Here is a 16,534-nt window from a genome sequence, read left to right as displayed (position 1 = left end):
GAATAAATATTTCTTCAAACACTACAAAGACTAAATATCTTTCCTCAGTTAATCATCAGAGGCCTCATTATGCTAAAGAAAAAATAAAATTATTTAGGTGAGTGATCTAACCAAGTCAACAGGCCATGCAGATAGGAGAAATGTGGTGGCTGTAATATGGTAGGAGGGTTGTGGACTCTGTCCTTTTTGAGATTTTCAGGTGCAATCTTGGCAGATAAGACCTGGATAAAACTTCCACGACACAGGTGCAATATTGCTGGAAGAAAAAGGCACTCAGCTGTGTAATGCCAAAATTCCTTTGCTGCTCCTAGCAATCTATCCTGTCCTGGTTCTACTAAGGAACACTGCTCCCACTGGCATTCCTGACGATGGAGTATTGCATGGCTAAATAAGGAGCTACAACCAACCTGTAAGAGCCTGTGAGTGTTCTAGAGAACAGGAATGTATTCAAAAAGACCTTGACAGAGAGCAGAAATTATATTAAGAAATCTACAGCTTAAAGTTCAGAAAAATCAGCTGCATAAATATAGGACTGGAAACTCTCAGCAGGGTGGCAAATCCAGAGATGAGGATGTAGGGGTCATATACAGCCACAGACAAGAATCAATAAATGAATTTGCTGTGGCAAAAATGGAAGAAAACATCATGTAAGGGTACTCTGTGCCATAGATAATTTTATGTCAGTGATGCCTAAATAGGAAAGGGGTATTGAGGTCTGGCTACCATGTTTCAAAGAAATTGTAATCCAGAGAAGGAGACTGATAGTCTGTAAAACATTTTCTGTGAGTAAGGATTAGAAGGAGTGTGACAGTTTTGTTTAGGGAACACAGAGAAAACAGAAGAAAAAAAAATCTTCAAAGAAGAGTAGCACAAACAAGAATAGCACAGGCAAAGCAAACACACAGTTCTCTGTGTGTGATCACTGTAGATGAGAGGAAGAAATGAACATGCTCTACAACCAGGAAGGTTTAGGTTAAACATTAGGATAATAAACTAAGCTAGGTAATGGCATGAATGATCCAGAGAGACTAGACTCTCCCTCAGCAGATGGAGTGTGAAGGAAACCTTCATGATTCTGATGGGAAGTAGAATAGTGAATTAGGAGACCCCTTTCATCTTCTTCCTGGACTCTATGAAAACTATGTGCATCTTTATCTGATCAACTAATCAGTTCTAGCAAATTCTTAAAGGAACAGATTTAGGGATAATTTAAACCATTTTACTCAGAGAAATATCTTCAGTGAATTGTAACAGAAAACCAGCACTTGGAGCAGGAACATACAAAAAAAGAACACTGTTGTAATCATATTTCTAGAGTCTCATAACTTCTGGGTGGTTTTCTCACAGCAGCTCTTCACAGCAGTGTTATTGTTGCTTCTCAGTCAGGGCTCCTCTCTAAGGCTCTTCCTGACCACCCCACCCCCTTTTATCCCAGCTACCTCTACAGGTTACAGCTGCTGCCCAATCAAGGACATCACAGCTGCAGCCCATTTACAATAACTAGAACCAGGGCAGGGTCACTTATACAATACAGAGATCTTTTACTGCAATACATATATTTACTCAGGCCCCTATATTTCCCCCTTTTCTTTTAACACATTTTTCAATTACGCAGTTACAATACACATATCCGTCCCAGCTCTCAGCTGTCTTGAATACATTGAATACATACATATCCCTAGATCTTCTCAGGCTCCTTTCCTCAAAGGCCATGCTTCTCACAGCTCTCTGCTGTCACAGTTCCTTGATTCAAAGCTCCTGCTTCTTTCTTCTATATATCTGTCCCAGCTCTCAGCTGTCCTACCTTCTATCACCTCTTGTTATATTTCTAGAGTCCCAGCTCTCAGGCTGCCACAGCTCTCGGCTGTCCTATCTTCTATCACATCGGGGTCACCACTGGTTGTATCCATATTGTTGTATATCACATTTCTAGAGTGTCAGAGTCACCAATTGTTGTTATTCATATTGTTATTATCATATTTCCAGAGTCTCATACCTTCTGGGCAGTTTTCTCACAGTAGTGTTGTTGTTGCTTCTCAATCAGGGCTCCTCTCCAGCTCTCCCTGACTGCCCCACCACCCTTTTATCCCAGCTATCTCCACAGGCTACAGCTGCTGCCCAATCAAGGCCATCACAGCTGCAGCCCATTTACAATAACTAGAACCAGGGCAGGGTCACTTATACAATACAGAGATCTTTTACTGCAATACATATATTTACTCAGGCCCCTATAGAATACTTTGTAATGCAAATCTGTTACAGTAACAATTCTGTCTAGTCTAAGCTGAGTGACTTTTATTTCAGTGTGTCTTGCTTAGAAACTAACTGTGCAACAGCAGAACAGACTTTCACTCCTCCAGTGTTTTCTTTTTTTCTCCCTTTACGCTGTTTGCAAGATAGAAGACTGATTGCAAGAAATAAAATTTAGAATTCAAGTAATGCCTAGATTATTTTAAGTAGTTAATAGTTTTTCTTTCAACAAGACTTATTGCTGAAAATTAAAACAAAATAAGAAAAAATCCCCAGAACACCCCTCCCTCCGAAAAAAACCCCAGCCAACCAAACAAAAAACCCTATCCCACAAACCAATGAACAAACAAAGAAAAAAGAAACAAAGAAGAAAAAGAAAGACTACGTTCCGGCAAATGCAAATGCTGAAACCCAAAATTGCTGTCTGTTTTGTTTTAGGGGTGTTGCTAGAAGGGACTGTTAGCATTTTATTTCAGAATTGCAAGATGTTTTGTGCACATACACTGCAAGACACGTGAAAGTCACATTGTGTAGAGCTAGTGAGGTTTCCTACAGAGACACGGGGTCAAAAGACAGGCCACAGCCTGCTGTGCAGACCTGATGGAAGAAGTTCATGCTTTGGAGAAGTTCTCCTTCCTCTGGATGTTGTGCACCTCTGCATTTTTTGAGAGGGAAGGAGGGGCACAGGGACCCAAGAGATTTTTCTGTCTGGAAAATCTACAAACTAGTATTCAAGTTGAAACTTGAACACAAGTTTAACAAACTGGGTGAATAGACCCAGCAAAAGCAGAGCACAAAACACAACAGCACCAAAGGGTGCCTGCCTTGGAATGACTTACAAGCTGCATCTTCTTGTATCTCACAAAATCTTTCCTTCCTTTGATATATGTACAGCACATTGCTGCAAATCAAAGCAAACATTATTTCAGTGTTATTATTTGAACTAAAATGTAAGTTATCTGTAGTTGTATCACATGTAAATATGGTTTTAAAATTCAATAAAAATCATACTATTATTTTGTCAGAAAATCTATTGTGGTAGGCTTGTACAGTATTGAAGCCAGCAGCATGAGAAACAGCTGAAAGTGGTGATGTATAGGGAGGGGCTGTCCTGCTGCAAAAAGGAGGTGTCAGTTCTGACAGGGTACTCTGCTTATTGATACCATTATCAAAATAGGCAGGTTCTCATACCATACCTCTTTGGCTATTGAGGTAAGCCTCCTTCAAAGACATCTGAGTTTAAGTGACCTTATCAACTCTGTAGTAGAAGGAAGTAACCAATGAGAAATATTTTTTCATCCTAAACTGCTGAACTCAGAAAACCACCATGACTGTGGTGAATAGAAAGGCTTCACTGCATTTGTTTTATTGCTCAGAAAGGCTGAACCTGTGATCCAGCCAGAAGAGCTTTTGAGACAGGAGTTGGTTAGCTGCAGGAGAAGCCAGAGTCTGCTTGCATTTCCCTGTGAATGTTATTGTGCCACTTTGAGATGCTCAGCAATGCTCACCATTGCTACATAGATATAGAGGCATGGCCCCAGTGTGAAGATAGCAAGTGAACAGTATCAGAGGGCCTAAGGGTAAAATGAGGAGCCAGCAACTTCCAAATCATCCCAGAAATTCCCATGCTTCTGGTTCTTTTGCCCACAACTGCAAAGCAATGCTTTCTAACCTCAGCATCCAAACTGCCATAGCTGCAGTAATTTAGTCTCAGAGTACTGTGTCTTCTGACCCTTGAAGAGATCACTTTTGCTGGGTGATCTTATGAGCTCTGCTGCATCACTGTGTATCTGACTCAGTGTCAGACACACAGTGATGGAGTTTTTTTTTTATTTCTGCATTTTCCAGGAATCCTTTCATTAGTTTTGAGCTGCCTGTACTAACTTGAGCCTAGTCTGGTTTCTAGATAAACCCCTTTGACCTGAAGCCTTCTGCATTTTTGGTCTGTTGCACCCAAAGCGTGTTTGCTGTTCAAGTTCTCTTTTTCACTTTCAAGGACATTCAGATGCCTCTGGTACCAGTTCTGTAACTCTGTGATTAGAGCTAGAATCCCCTTTTCAGGGCTGTTCCTATCAATCTAGCTAAGGATGCAATTTCTTTTCTGTTGTCTAGCCAAGCATGACGGTAGAAATGGAATGACCACCACTGCCTCTGCACTTTTTATCTTACTCATCACTTGAAGCTTAGATGGATGGATTCTGGTCATCCATCCTGGTGAAAAATGTATGAACTGGCAGAATCCTTCATTATACAGGCTGCTTTCTATTTCTGGATACACAGGATTCTTTTTTTATTATAGTAGCACCTAAGGGCCTAACTGAGTACATGCAGATATTTGCTGAGCTGCCCTGTCTTTCTGCCCCATCACCCTGAGAGTTTTCTCAGAAGATTAAATTCTTTCCTTCCCACTAGAAAAACACAGATATGGTAACTACTGGCAATGGTTTGTATGTTGGAAGACAGAGGGAGTGGTTATCTTGATTAAGCACTAAGGTGTGGGTGGATGTGGAGAGACTGTCCGTCAATTCCTCTCTCATCATTTGTGATATGTTGCAAAAACAGAGCACATTCCTCACACATTCACACAGGTGGGGGGAAAGAAGGCTGGAATCTCGTGGGTTCTGGCAACAAGAGGAAGGCTCCCACTCCTCTCTGCAGATCTGCACCTACAAAATACTGTGTGCCTTGGCAGCAGGCTCCAGGAGCTTGGTTCAGGAAACCAGTTGCACCAGCTAAGCCTGAACCTGCAGCAACACTGGGTGGAATCTGCAAGTGAGAGCAGGGGCAGGGCATTTCTCCCTGCTATGGGCGAGAAGGTGCCCATGGGCTGACCTCACCTGCTGGCAAAAGGCATTTTCTTCTTCCTAGGGCATTTTCTTCTTCATTCTTTCTTCTCAGATACTGACGATAGACATGTGGAGCCTTAGACTATTATCCTGTGCTACTCTTCCACATGGGCAACAATAATATTGGCCATGGGAAGCTGTGAACATATTAGGCATAGCTCTATGGCTCTGGTAGCAAGGGTCAAGGACATGGTGGGCCAGGTGCTTTTCTGGTTGATCCTGCCAGAGAAGGGAAGAACAGGTCTTGAGGAGGAGTGGACAGACACTGCAGATCATCAACTGGAATCATACAGCTGGCATCGATAACAGGGATCTGGTTTTCATGGTTATAAGGTCAGCAACAGCCAGGAACAAACTGGGTGTTTCTGACAGAGGGGAGCTAAAGCGGCTCTGCCATGTGACTGACAAGAGTGGTAAGGAGAGCTGTAAATTAGGAATGACAAAACAACAGGGAGAGAGATGGCGGCCTACAGTCAAGTAGGGAAGTGGGTGTGGGATGTGGTGTAATAAACAGAACAGAGTGAAAGAGGTCAGCTCAAGCAAAGAATACACAGCAACAAGAGAGTGCCAGTGGTATGGCATTATGGAAAAAGCTCTCATATATTTTCCTGGGACATCAGCTCAACCTGGTGCCTTATCTGACGTGCTTGTACATAAATGCATACAGCATAGAGATTCCTCAAGGGGGGTTAGAAATCTGCATGCAGTTTCAGAACTACATCTCATTGGGATCACTGTGATGTCGTGGCAGAGTTCACACATGAGGGTGGTGCAGCTGATGGAGACAGGATACAGGCAGTTTAGTGAGGGCTGAGAGGGAGGGGAGGAACTGACTTTTTTTGAGAGAGCAGCAGTGATGCATGGAGCTCTGCCATGGGAGATATAGGATCTGGTTGAGGGCCTGTGGATCATGAAAAATATCTTGCTGAAATGAAACAATAATAAACTTGGAAGAAAACTCCATATGTTTTCTATGACAAAGAGTTACATTTGGAGGAGGGTTATTATGTCGAAGAATTCTCATGCTGTCACAAGATGTTCAGAGTGGTGCTCATGACCTTTTACAATGCAGCTCATGAACAATAAAATCTGTAGTCTGTCTTTCTCAGGACAGCTACAATTTCCAGCTGGTGATGCTTGTTCCTGATCTCCCTGAGTACAATCTCAGTTGGAAGTGTTCCTCAGATGCTTCTCTACTAAAAGTGGAGCACGGATTTAAGTTCCATACTCACTGTTACCAAGACATCTCATATCAGACCTGCTATTTTGGCTGCTTGAAAATTAACTTTTGATAACAACAGGGTGGAGTCACAAAAAATATATGCTGAATGTATATATTTTAAATTCTACCACATCACTGAACAAACACTAAAGAATACATTCTCTTTCAGACACACACCCATACTGTTTATACAAAACTAGATAACACCAGTCAGAAAGCCAACAGAATGTCATGTTAAGGAAGATCTTTTCATACATGTTCTCACCTGTTTGGAAGTGGTAGGAGAGAAGAAAGGAGTGAGCTTCATGTTGTACTTATACATTTTAGTTTCTAATTATGTAAACGACTCACAACTAGGTGAAAATCATACCTTCCAATTTCTTCAAGGCAAATTGCCTGTAGCATTCTCTAAGGAACTGCTCTTTTTTTTTTCTTTCTTTCCTCTCTGTAATATTTAAAAGAGGGCTTAGAGTTGCATCTTACTTATTACAGCACTGTAATACTGGTGCTATCAAATGCAAAGTGTTTCCTTTGACTGTGCTACTGTGCTGAGAAAAGTAACTTTTATGCCACAGATATTCTAAATTTTGGAGAGCTGGGTATCTGCCTATAATCTGAGTCTGGCTCATTCAAAGTGCCATGGAAAGATTTGCTAGGGCAGAAGTGTTAGTTTATAGCATATGAACATGAAGTTTAGTCTTACAAGGAAACAGTACTTTTAAAAGTCACCAGAAATTCTGATACCAGAACTGAGAATCAAGACTGATGACTAATTAGAAGACCATCTCTTGCCAGAGGCAATAATTAACAGAACAAAGGTAAAGCACCTGAAAGGATTTGCTTCTGTATTTTACTTTATTTTAATTTATCTCAGTTATCCCTAAGATGCTAAAGGAGACTTGCAGTACATCTAGTTTTCCTGTAACTACATAAAGGAAATGTTTTCATTTTCAATAAAGCCTAATATCATAGTACAATGCCATGATTTCACTTAGTAAAAAGATGTAGTTATGAGAGAGACAGGAAAGTTCAGGTCGTATGCTAGAGACACTAGCAAAGAAATTTGTCACATATGTAAATAAGGTCAACAAGATCATCTCTGTTCAGGCCCAATGCACCCAAATTCTTAAGGTACTTTGGTTTCTGATGTTTGCAAAATAAATAGGTACAGTATATGTTTTTCCTAGACAGTGTAATTATGAAACCAAGTTATTTCGCTGATTTATCTTTAAATAAATATAAACGTTTTTGAATTAAAAATTGTAAATTTAGAACATATTAGGTCATGGTGAAACATTTAGAATATGTGTGGCTATGAAACACATTCTGTTTCATGACAAACAATCTACAGAAGGAAAAATGGTCCGTTCATCACAGACAATAGTAAAAAGCGAACTCCTGTAAGTATAGATATTTATACTTCTTATGGAAGACCTCTACTTAATGGGAATAGCGATTTTAATGTATGAAAAAAGGGGCAATCAGAAGACAAATTAGAAATAAAGAAGGAAAAGAGGAACTGTGTGCCTTCTTGAGACACTGGGAGGGCTGGCATGCCCCTTCTTCTTCAGTTCTGCCAGCTGCCATGTTTCCAGGGAAGTGTGAGTCCACACCTTCTGTGTGTTGTGGCACCTTTTCAGCCAAGTAAATAATCAATGTGATTCAACTGCAGCCATTCTCAAGTCTTAAACTTCTCAATCTTCTCAAATAAGTTCTCAAATGTATTTCTTTGACTTTGATAGAGATATATTCTGAGGTATTGGTTATTATGCAGATAATATTATTTCGTCTTTAAATAATTTGATATTGCTACTTATATAATCTTTTTAATATGTTTGTTTCAATTGCAAACATTTGCTTATCAAAGGAGTTAACCTCTGTTAGCACACTGACTTTACTAATCTGCTAATGTAGACAGTGCCACCTAATTATTCATCAGGGGAACATGGTTAAATATAATACATTAAGCACTAACTGCCAAAGTATTATATATCTATATAATCTTTTAGAACTAAAAGCTATAAATATCTTTTTTGTTGTGTAATGTTCCCACTGGGTACTCCTTTGCTTAGAGATTACAGTATGCCTGAAACTTCATTGTGTTGTGAAAATTTACTAAAGAAATTACTTGACTGATGTTCAAATAACCATTTCATACCAATGACCAGTCTCAAAGCATGCTATTTTAAAACCAAAAAAAGAAATATCTATTGTCCAGAAGTCGTTAAAATAAGTCATTCCTTTTGTCTACCTGACACTGATGTGCAATATGCCGTACATTTTGGCTGTGGCTTTGTTCTCTGCTAAGAGAAGTGCCATGCTGATTTTGTAAAAATGCTCTCTTGCTGGTTTGACAATAGTGGAATTTACAGGGGCTGGAGCTCTGCTTCCCCAGCACTTTCCATACCATCCCAGCAATAGTCCAGCTGAGTTAGACCAGCGGAAATCTTCCACAAAATAAAATGCTGTTCTTCCTGATAGCATCCCTACCCACCCCAACTACCCCTAACTCCCTACCTACCCCAGCTCATGGCGGGGTTAGACGAAAATCAGTGTCAAAAAAAAAAAAAAGGTTAAAAAAAGGATAAAGAAGAGACAGGGATTATCTTTTCTTCTTCTGCAATAACGCGGATTGCCTCAGTCCTGCTGAGCACAGTGTTTTTGAAAGAAAATGTTGGACTTTATTTTAAAACAGAAAATGCCATTTCTGTTCGGTAGCAGAAAAGAAGTTCTGGTGTGTTTGGGTAAAAAAAAAAAAAAAAAAAAAAAAAAAAAAAAAAAAAAAAAAAGAAAAGGTGTGTAAAATATTAAAGAAAACAAGCAGAAACATCTCGCTGTCCTTGTCGCTCCCAGGCTGGCTGTGGGGCCCGCCAGGCGCGCTGTGTGCGGGGGGCCGTGTGCGGGGGGCTGTGTGCGGAGCGCGGGGCGCTGTGCACGGGGCGCTGTGTGCGGAGCTCGGGGCGCGGTGTGCGGGGCGCGGTGTGCGGCGGGCTGTGTGCGGAGCGCGGGGCGCTGTCTCCGCGGCGCTGTGTGCGGGGCGCTCCCGGGCTCCCCGCGCAGCTCCCGCGGCCCGGGGCGGGCGGAGGGGCGGGCGGGGTGCGGGGCGGGGCGGAGCGGGCCCGGTCCGCCACCGGCAGGGGGCGGGTGCGCCCTCCGCGCCTTCCTCCGGCTGCGCAGCGGCGGCGGCGCCTCCGCTCGGTTCCTGCTCGGGCCGGGGCAGCCTGCGCGGCGCGGCCGCCGAGGGGACGCTGCGCGACCCGTCCGCGCCCCACAGCCCCGGTAGGTGCTCGCGTTCTCCGCGGGGCTGCGCGGGGGCGGCCCCTGCCCGTGTCCCGCCGCCTGGGCGCGCATCGTTCTCCTCTGCGCGGGGCGGCTGCCGGCTGCCCGCCCCTGCCTCCGCTGCTGGCTTTCCCCGAGGAGCCCCTTCCCCGGGCCGCCCGGCCCTTCCCCCATCCCCTCCCGCCCCGGCAGGGTGAGGTGGGCCGGGGCCGCGGGTCAGAGCCGGGCGAGGCGCAGGCCGGGGGCTCCGTCCCGTCCTCCGCCGTCCCAGCCCGGCGAGGGGGTCAGGGCCGGGCGGGGGGCGGCCGTGGGGCGGGAGGAGAGCGCTGCCGGCGGGGGCCGTGAGGGAGGAGGAGGCGGCGGCGGTCGGGTCGGCAGGACGGCCCGGTCCAGGGAAATGAGGGAAACGCTGGCAGCGTGGCAGCCCCTTCCTGCCGGCACAAAGTGAGCTCGGTGGAAACGCGGTGGTGCTGCTGCTCGGTGCTGGTGGTGGTCCCTTGGCTCCCTCTGTGGAGTACGGGGCCGCGGACGCTGCTGGTCCATGAGTTGTAGGGCTCAGCTCTTGCTTAGTTAAAATGCATCGTTACAGAGGGCAGCTCTGAATTCCTAAGGAAGTTCGATGTGGTGTTTGCAGAGGGATACTTGTCGAAGCAGCCTGTGTGCCTTTGGTTACTGGCCTCTGAGTTGCTGATGTAGGATAACATATAGAAATTATATTTTTTTTCCTCTTAGATAAATACTACCATATGTTAAGTCACGTGTTTGGCTGAACCACTGAGGGGCTACGTAACTCACCTGATTAGTTTATTTTCTCATTTTCTCACATTTAAAGAGGTTAAATCACAACTTAATAACTCCAGACTTGGGTGAAATCTTTTGCATATACCAGGTATTTTAATATTCCACGTGGCCTGTTATGCCGCACATACTTGGAGCCCGTGGTAGCTCTTTGCTGATGAACGCCGCTGACTGCTCCTCTCTTTTACAAAATATTTATTTAATACTAATTGGAGAGTTATTTAGAAAAAGTATCAAAACCACAGACCCGCACCAGAAATAGCTGCCTAATGACTGTCAATTGTTTTCTCTTCTTAAAATCTTTCGAAACTTCTCGAGGTATGAATATCTTCATTAGCACATATTTTCCCTTAGGGTTTCTTTTAAGTATGAAGAAATCTTTTTGAACCGTTGATTTACATAGTTGTTTGTGAGGCAGAACGAGTTTTGTGACTCGCTTTAAGCCTGCAGGTAGGCTCTTCGCAAGCTAATGGCTTGCTATTGTCATGTAATAGCATCTAATCCCTGCAGCACGGAGGAAGCACCTGTTGGTTTCAGGCCGGCGCTTCCATCGCTCTGCAAAAGCCCTGACCACTTCACCCAGTGAGAGTGCGGAGTAAATAGATAATAATCGGAGTAAATAGATAATAATCGGAGTAAATAGATAATGATCGTTGTTTCATGGAACCACGAGGTCCTGCCCAGCCTCTCTAAGCGCAGTCCGAGTGCTTCAGGATATGTATGTTCTACCTAACATGGTTTGGGTTAGAAGGCGCCTTAAAGACAAAATATTTCCAGCCCCCTGCCGTGGGCAGGGCACCTTCCCCTAGACCAGGTTGCTTAAAGCCCCATCCAGACCTGGCCTTGAGCGTTTCCAAGGATGGATTACCTGCCAGCTCTCTGACAAACCTGTGTCAGTGTCCAATCACCATCCCAATACCAACCTCAGAGGCACACTGCTCTAGTCCCTTGGACACTGGGCCACTGACTGCAACTGAGAACTATTAGTGCTTATAGAAGGGAGGGATGATGTACACAGCCTAAAATTTTAGTGGAGCTTTGGAAAATTAATATTTAAAAAGTGAATTCCTGAATGTTTGTCTTTCAGGGTTTGGGAGGAAATACTAACATGCAGGAAACAGATTTTTAATTTTTTCAATAAAATCATAAGATTTATTGATGCTGTGCCAAAATAACTGTCTGCTTGCGAATTATATTGCAGCCTGAAGATTAGGTGTCCATAAAATGATTCCACAGCAGACACAGACAACTTGCTCTTAAATATTTAAATTGATCAAAGAGTATTTGTTATTCAAATAGAACTTAGGTTCTGGTTTTTAAACTTGTTGTTCCAGTGAAGTCAGAGAATTGACATTTGAGTGTAATGGCTGCAGGTCTTTCGAGTTATATTGCTAATCAGTATGTCCATGAGTCATTACATAAATCATATGTGTGTTTGGTTCTGGGTTTTCACTAAAATTTGCTGAGACTGTGTAGGACTTGAGACATAATTATTGTAAACCTCCATGTTTGACCTGCCAGTGGCCAGCTGTATTAGGCCTGTGACAATTGTTTTGCTGTCAACATTATTGGAATTATTGTAATTGTTTTGCAGTTTAGGAGGATCTATCTTAAAAGCCTCATGTTGTTCTAAAACCAAGATTGTACATAAATTCTCAGAAAAAATGTAATTTGCATGAGTGTCAGAAATCTGATAGTCTTGCAGTGAGATCATGGCATGGGTGAACAAAACTAGCAGCCCAATGCTGCTGCACTTTGCCTCTAAACAGTCTTGAAAGTTGTCCTCTAATCTATTATTAAAGTTATATTCTCTTTTACTACATTTAGTTTCCTTAGTGAGCAAAATCATGTGAGCTGGAGCAGCTTGGCAGGTGAGTTCACCTGTCTTATCAATTTTCATGCTTCCTAATACTATATATGCCTGAGGTCTTGTGGCATGAGTATACAGTAGAGAGGGGTAATGAGGAAGTAACTTTGAACTGGTATTGCAGCTTGAAATCTCATTTCCTAGTATTTCTTAGATTAAGCATCTGTAACCTATAAATAGGTGCCCCTGCCTTCTTGCTTCATCATCTAAAGTTCTGTGACTGACCATGAATCCAAGCACAGCCTCCACATACTTTAGTTAAGTGTATATGCATCCTGAGAGGGCCTTAGGAATTTTTTTGTTAAATAACTGAATTTTTTTCTGGGTAATTTGTAACTCTGATCCCACCCTGTAATTTGTTTCCATCTGCTTGTGTCTCAGTGTTATCCACAAATTTAAAAATTTTATCCTTCTTCAGTAGTTCATTGATGTTTATAATAAGTGGTGGATAACTATTATTAAACGGTATTTCACCCAAGGTTCCTGAAATTCAATCACACTGAAGTTGTCACATGAACAATAGTTACTCTTTTGAAATTGTTCAGCTATTTTTGCTCTTCATATACATGTATTTTTATAATACAAAAATAGTTTGTATCCTAATCTGCAGACTGAGCTGCACCATAGCATTTTCCAGCCTTAGCCTCTCATATCCTCAGTGCCAAGAGAATGTGGAATTGAGGAGAACCTCTGTAAGACTATCAGGACAGAGGGGGCTGCTGGAGTAAACTTTGCCCTGCATTTGATGTTGCTGTTGAGTCAGTATTAGTGGCAGAAAATTGCACAATATGTTTACCTGTGCAAATACATGCTAGTTCTTATGACCGTCCAGTTAAAGTTTTAACATTGAAATTCATTACAGTCTCCCCTCTATTCATGAGAGTTACTGGCTTGTTTCCTTCCCTTGTCCCACCCAGTCCTCAGCTGTCTTTTGTCTGAGGAGAAGGTAACCATCTCCTCGTAGCGAAGGTTTTTATTTTATTTTTTTTTTTGATCTGTTTTGGTATCATCAGTTAGGTGAGTCATCATTTCACAAATGTTTAAGCTGGTGTTTGCTAGTTTTGCTGCTGCTAGAAAGCTGCTGACCCTGGCACTTAATTCTGCTTTGGATCAGCCTTCGCTTTCTGGGAGAGGTGGTTGATGGAACTGCCACGCCTGCTTGTGTGCTGCTGGTCAGCTGAGTATTGGTAACATGTGAATGGTTCTGGAACTGCATTTGGGTTGATTCAGGCAGAGGTTTATTAAAGGAGTTCCTGTAACAGATAATTTCTCAAAAGAGCATGATCCAGAGGGGATTCCATCAGGAGTTGTTAGAGTGTGCAGTGGTTTCATATCAGCATCTTTGTGTCAGCTGTGCATAATCTCAGCGGTAAGGTCACTGTAATAAGCACCTTTCTGTCACTGAGGGATGCCATTCCTCAAAGGAGTTTATATGTGCCTAATGTGGTAAATTTCTGCATAGATAATGACATACAGTGAATTGCTATGCAGCATAATTTTAGATTTCCCCACTCATGATGATGCTTAGATTATAGCATCTCAAGGGATAGAAAATGTCTGTGTTGGATTTTAGTTAGCAGATAAATGCCAGTTGTTAAGTAAATGTTAAGTGTACAAATTATGCAAATATATAATACATAAAAAGAACACATTGTCCCTGGGTTTTTTTTTTTTTTTCCTTGAAATTATTCCTCACAGATATAGCTTATGGTTTTGATAGTGGCTGCTGTAAGATTGTACCTAGCCAGAATGTCGGTTGTGTATCTTAGTTTCTCAGAAACCTAGAAACTACAGGTTTTGGGGCTGTTTTGTGTGTCTTCAGTAGGAAGAGGTGAGTCACTCTAGAGCTGTTAAGAATCATGTCACTGACTGAGTTCCTCTCCATTTTCAAGTATGTTTCACCCCATCACTCACAAATGACGGCCTGTCAGTGCTGTTATGGACCAGGAGCAGTGACCTGCCTGCACCACAGGAGCACTTTGGTTCTGGGTGCCTCATGCACATGGAGCTTCTCAGGCACCAGCAGCAGTCTCATGGCATTTCATGCAGTGTGATCCCATAGCAGTGTCCTGTAGGCATAGCATGGTGTGTGGAGCCTGCTGCTGCCCTTCTTCCCAGAGCTGGTATGCAGGGCTTTCTCCACTGAGTGCTCTGCTTAGCCACTGACATGCTCTTTTAATCCTGCAAAGGCCAGAACCTACCCAAATACTACCTCACATGGGAGGTGAGTCAGTGAGAAGGGGCTCCACAATGGAGCATGCATTCCAGTGTCCCTTAGAACAAGAGGAACTAGAGACACCAACAATGCTGTGGACAGTGGCTGTCACTGTCACCTTCCCCCAGTTTCCTCGTGAGATCAGCATGTACTTTGCTGGGATGAAGTGGAGAAGTAAGTTGGTGAATGAAGTTCAGCAGTCTGTCCTTGATGACTATCTATCTGAACTTCCATATGTGATATTATCCAACCCCATGAAACACAGAGCTAAGATTCTCTTCAATAGATATGTCAGCAGCAATGGTATTTACTTCATCACATATAAATAGTATGGGTTTTAGGGACTGTAAATCGCATTCTTAACTATATGGATCAGTAAATTTTTGTGATAATTGAAAGAGTCTTCAAAGTATGGATTGAGTGCTTAAAAGGCTCAAATTTTTTTGTTGTTCATTGATTATGTTGCCTTTTTTTTTCTTGGATTGGTTTGGGTTTGTTGTTTTAAGTGCAGAAGGAATGTGGGTTAAGTTTCATTCTCTGTGGGAAGAATGAATGCCTTAGTACTTTTATCTCAGCTTCTCGGGATTCAGAAGAATTTTTCAGTGTTTGAGACTGTCTAGTTTCTGTGTTGCCTAAGGTGAAAGTACTAGCTTGATGCCACTAGCAAAAAGCTTGTAGGGACAGTGATTTGACATGTCTTTTGGGAAAGATTTTTTTGCATGTTAAGTTTCAAAACACTCCAGCACAATGCTGCTTCTCATGTGTATTTCCTTTGCTAAAAGTGAAACCACAAAGTGGTAGTCGCGACACAGGACATGCAACAGTAGCTGGAGTATCTATTTATAATTTTGGCATAAGCTTGGGTTTAATTTCCTACATGTATCTACATTCATTTGTTGTAGATTTATTTTGATAGAAGTAAAATAAAATCTTGTATTTACAAGCAAACACTTTGGGTGTGATTCCGTTGCCTAGATTACCAAGATAAATCTTGATATGTATATGGAAGAACATGATTCTTATAAGAAGTCTAATTTTTATAAGAGATTGATAATTTTACTTCATGGTACCATTTGTTACAAAGGAAAAATAAAATACGTATTCCTGAGTCTCTAAATTTTTCTGTGTGGACAAGCCCTTTCCCTGTGTGGAGTTCTGCCAGAACCTCAGAGAATCTGTATGGATGTAGGAGTGCTGCCTGTAGGGAGCAGCCACTGGGGTCATAGCCTGTATTTCCAGAAAACACAAATGGTGCATGACTTTACAATAAAATTGAGTTATACTATTTACTTTTTAAAATATGTAATTATTTTCTATGTGTGTCCTTCACTAATCTCAAATTAAATTAATTTTGTAAACATATTGGAAAAACTATTCCTAGCCTAGCAGAAAAGTAAGCAATTGTCTGGGTAAGAAAATGCATCCTGCATTTAAATAAAATAGTCTTAAATGATTTTGAGTGTCTCAGCTCTTTTTTCCATGGCATATAATCCAGGTTGGCAGAACCACTGGTTTAAAACCAGAAGTCACATAAGAATAGCTAATGCTGTCCTTGACATATCTAATTCACTGTGTAATATTGAGTTAAACAAACCACTGCTCTGAACTGCTTGAACATAACACACTGAAATATCTTATCAACAGAGGCTGGATTAAACACACTGTTGTTTCATTGATTATATTTTACCAGTTATGAAAAGCTTATTTTTTTTGTTTGTTTGTTTGTTTGAAGGATTTTTTGCTGTTCTCTGTCAGGAATAAAATGTACGTGCTAATCATTGAGGAATGCAGTTTGTGCTAAAAAAAAGCCAAAACCACCAACAAAAGACAATGTCCTAATCTGCTGAAGTTTCTTGGAAATAAAATAAAAGCTCAAGTGATTTTTTTTTTGTTGTTGCTTTTTTTTGGGAAGGGGATTTTTTTTGAGTTTTGGTTTCTTTGGTTTTTTTTTTTGGTGCTAAGTAATTTTGAATACTTGTTTAACTGCAGTACAGTGTATGCAGTGTATTAACAAATAGCAGATACGTACAAAACCAGGTATACCATTATTTGACCTA

The 16,534-nt window shown here is 41.9% G+C and overlaps 1 protein-coding gene across 1 annotated transcript in view; it reads left to right on the top strand.

The window, feature by feature from the left end:
* The first annotated feature begins 9,454 nt into the window (after positions 1 to 9,454).
* The window catches only part of FAM3C (FAM3 metabolism regulating signaling molecule C), a 28,135-nt gene continuing 21,055 nt past the window's right edge, over positions 9,455 to 16,534 (top strand). Inside the window, exon 1 of the mRNA XM_058804531.1 lies at positions 9,455 to 9,597. The gene's annotated coding sequence lies outside the window, so the exon portion shown is untranslated. The remainder of the gene's footprint in view (positions 9,598 to 16,534) is intronic.

The sequence above is a fragment of the Ammospiza caudacuta genome, chromosome 5 (assembly GCF_027887145.1).
Source record: "Ammospiza caudacuta isolate bAmmCau1 chromosome 5, bAmmCau1.pri, whole genome shotgun sequence".
Taxonomy (NCBI): Eukaryota; Metazoa; Chordata; class Aves; order Passeriformes; family Passerellidae; genus Ammospiza; species Ammospiza caudacuta.
The sequence above is the reverse complement of the archived record's forward strand: the minus strand, read 5'-3'. Positions and strand labels throughout refer to the sequence as shown.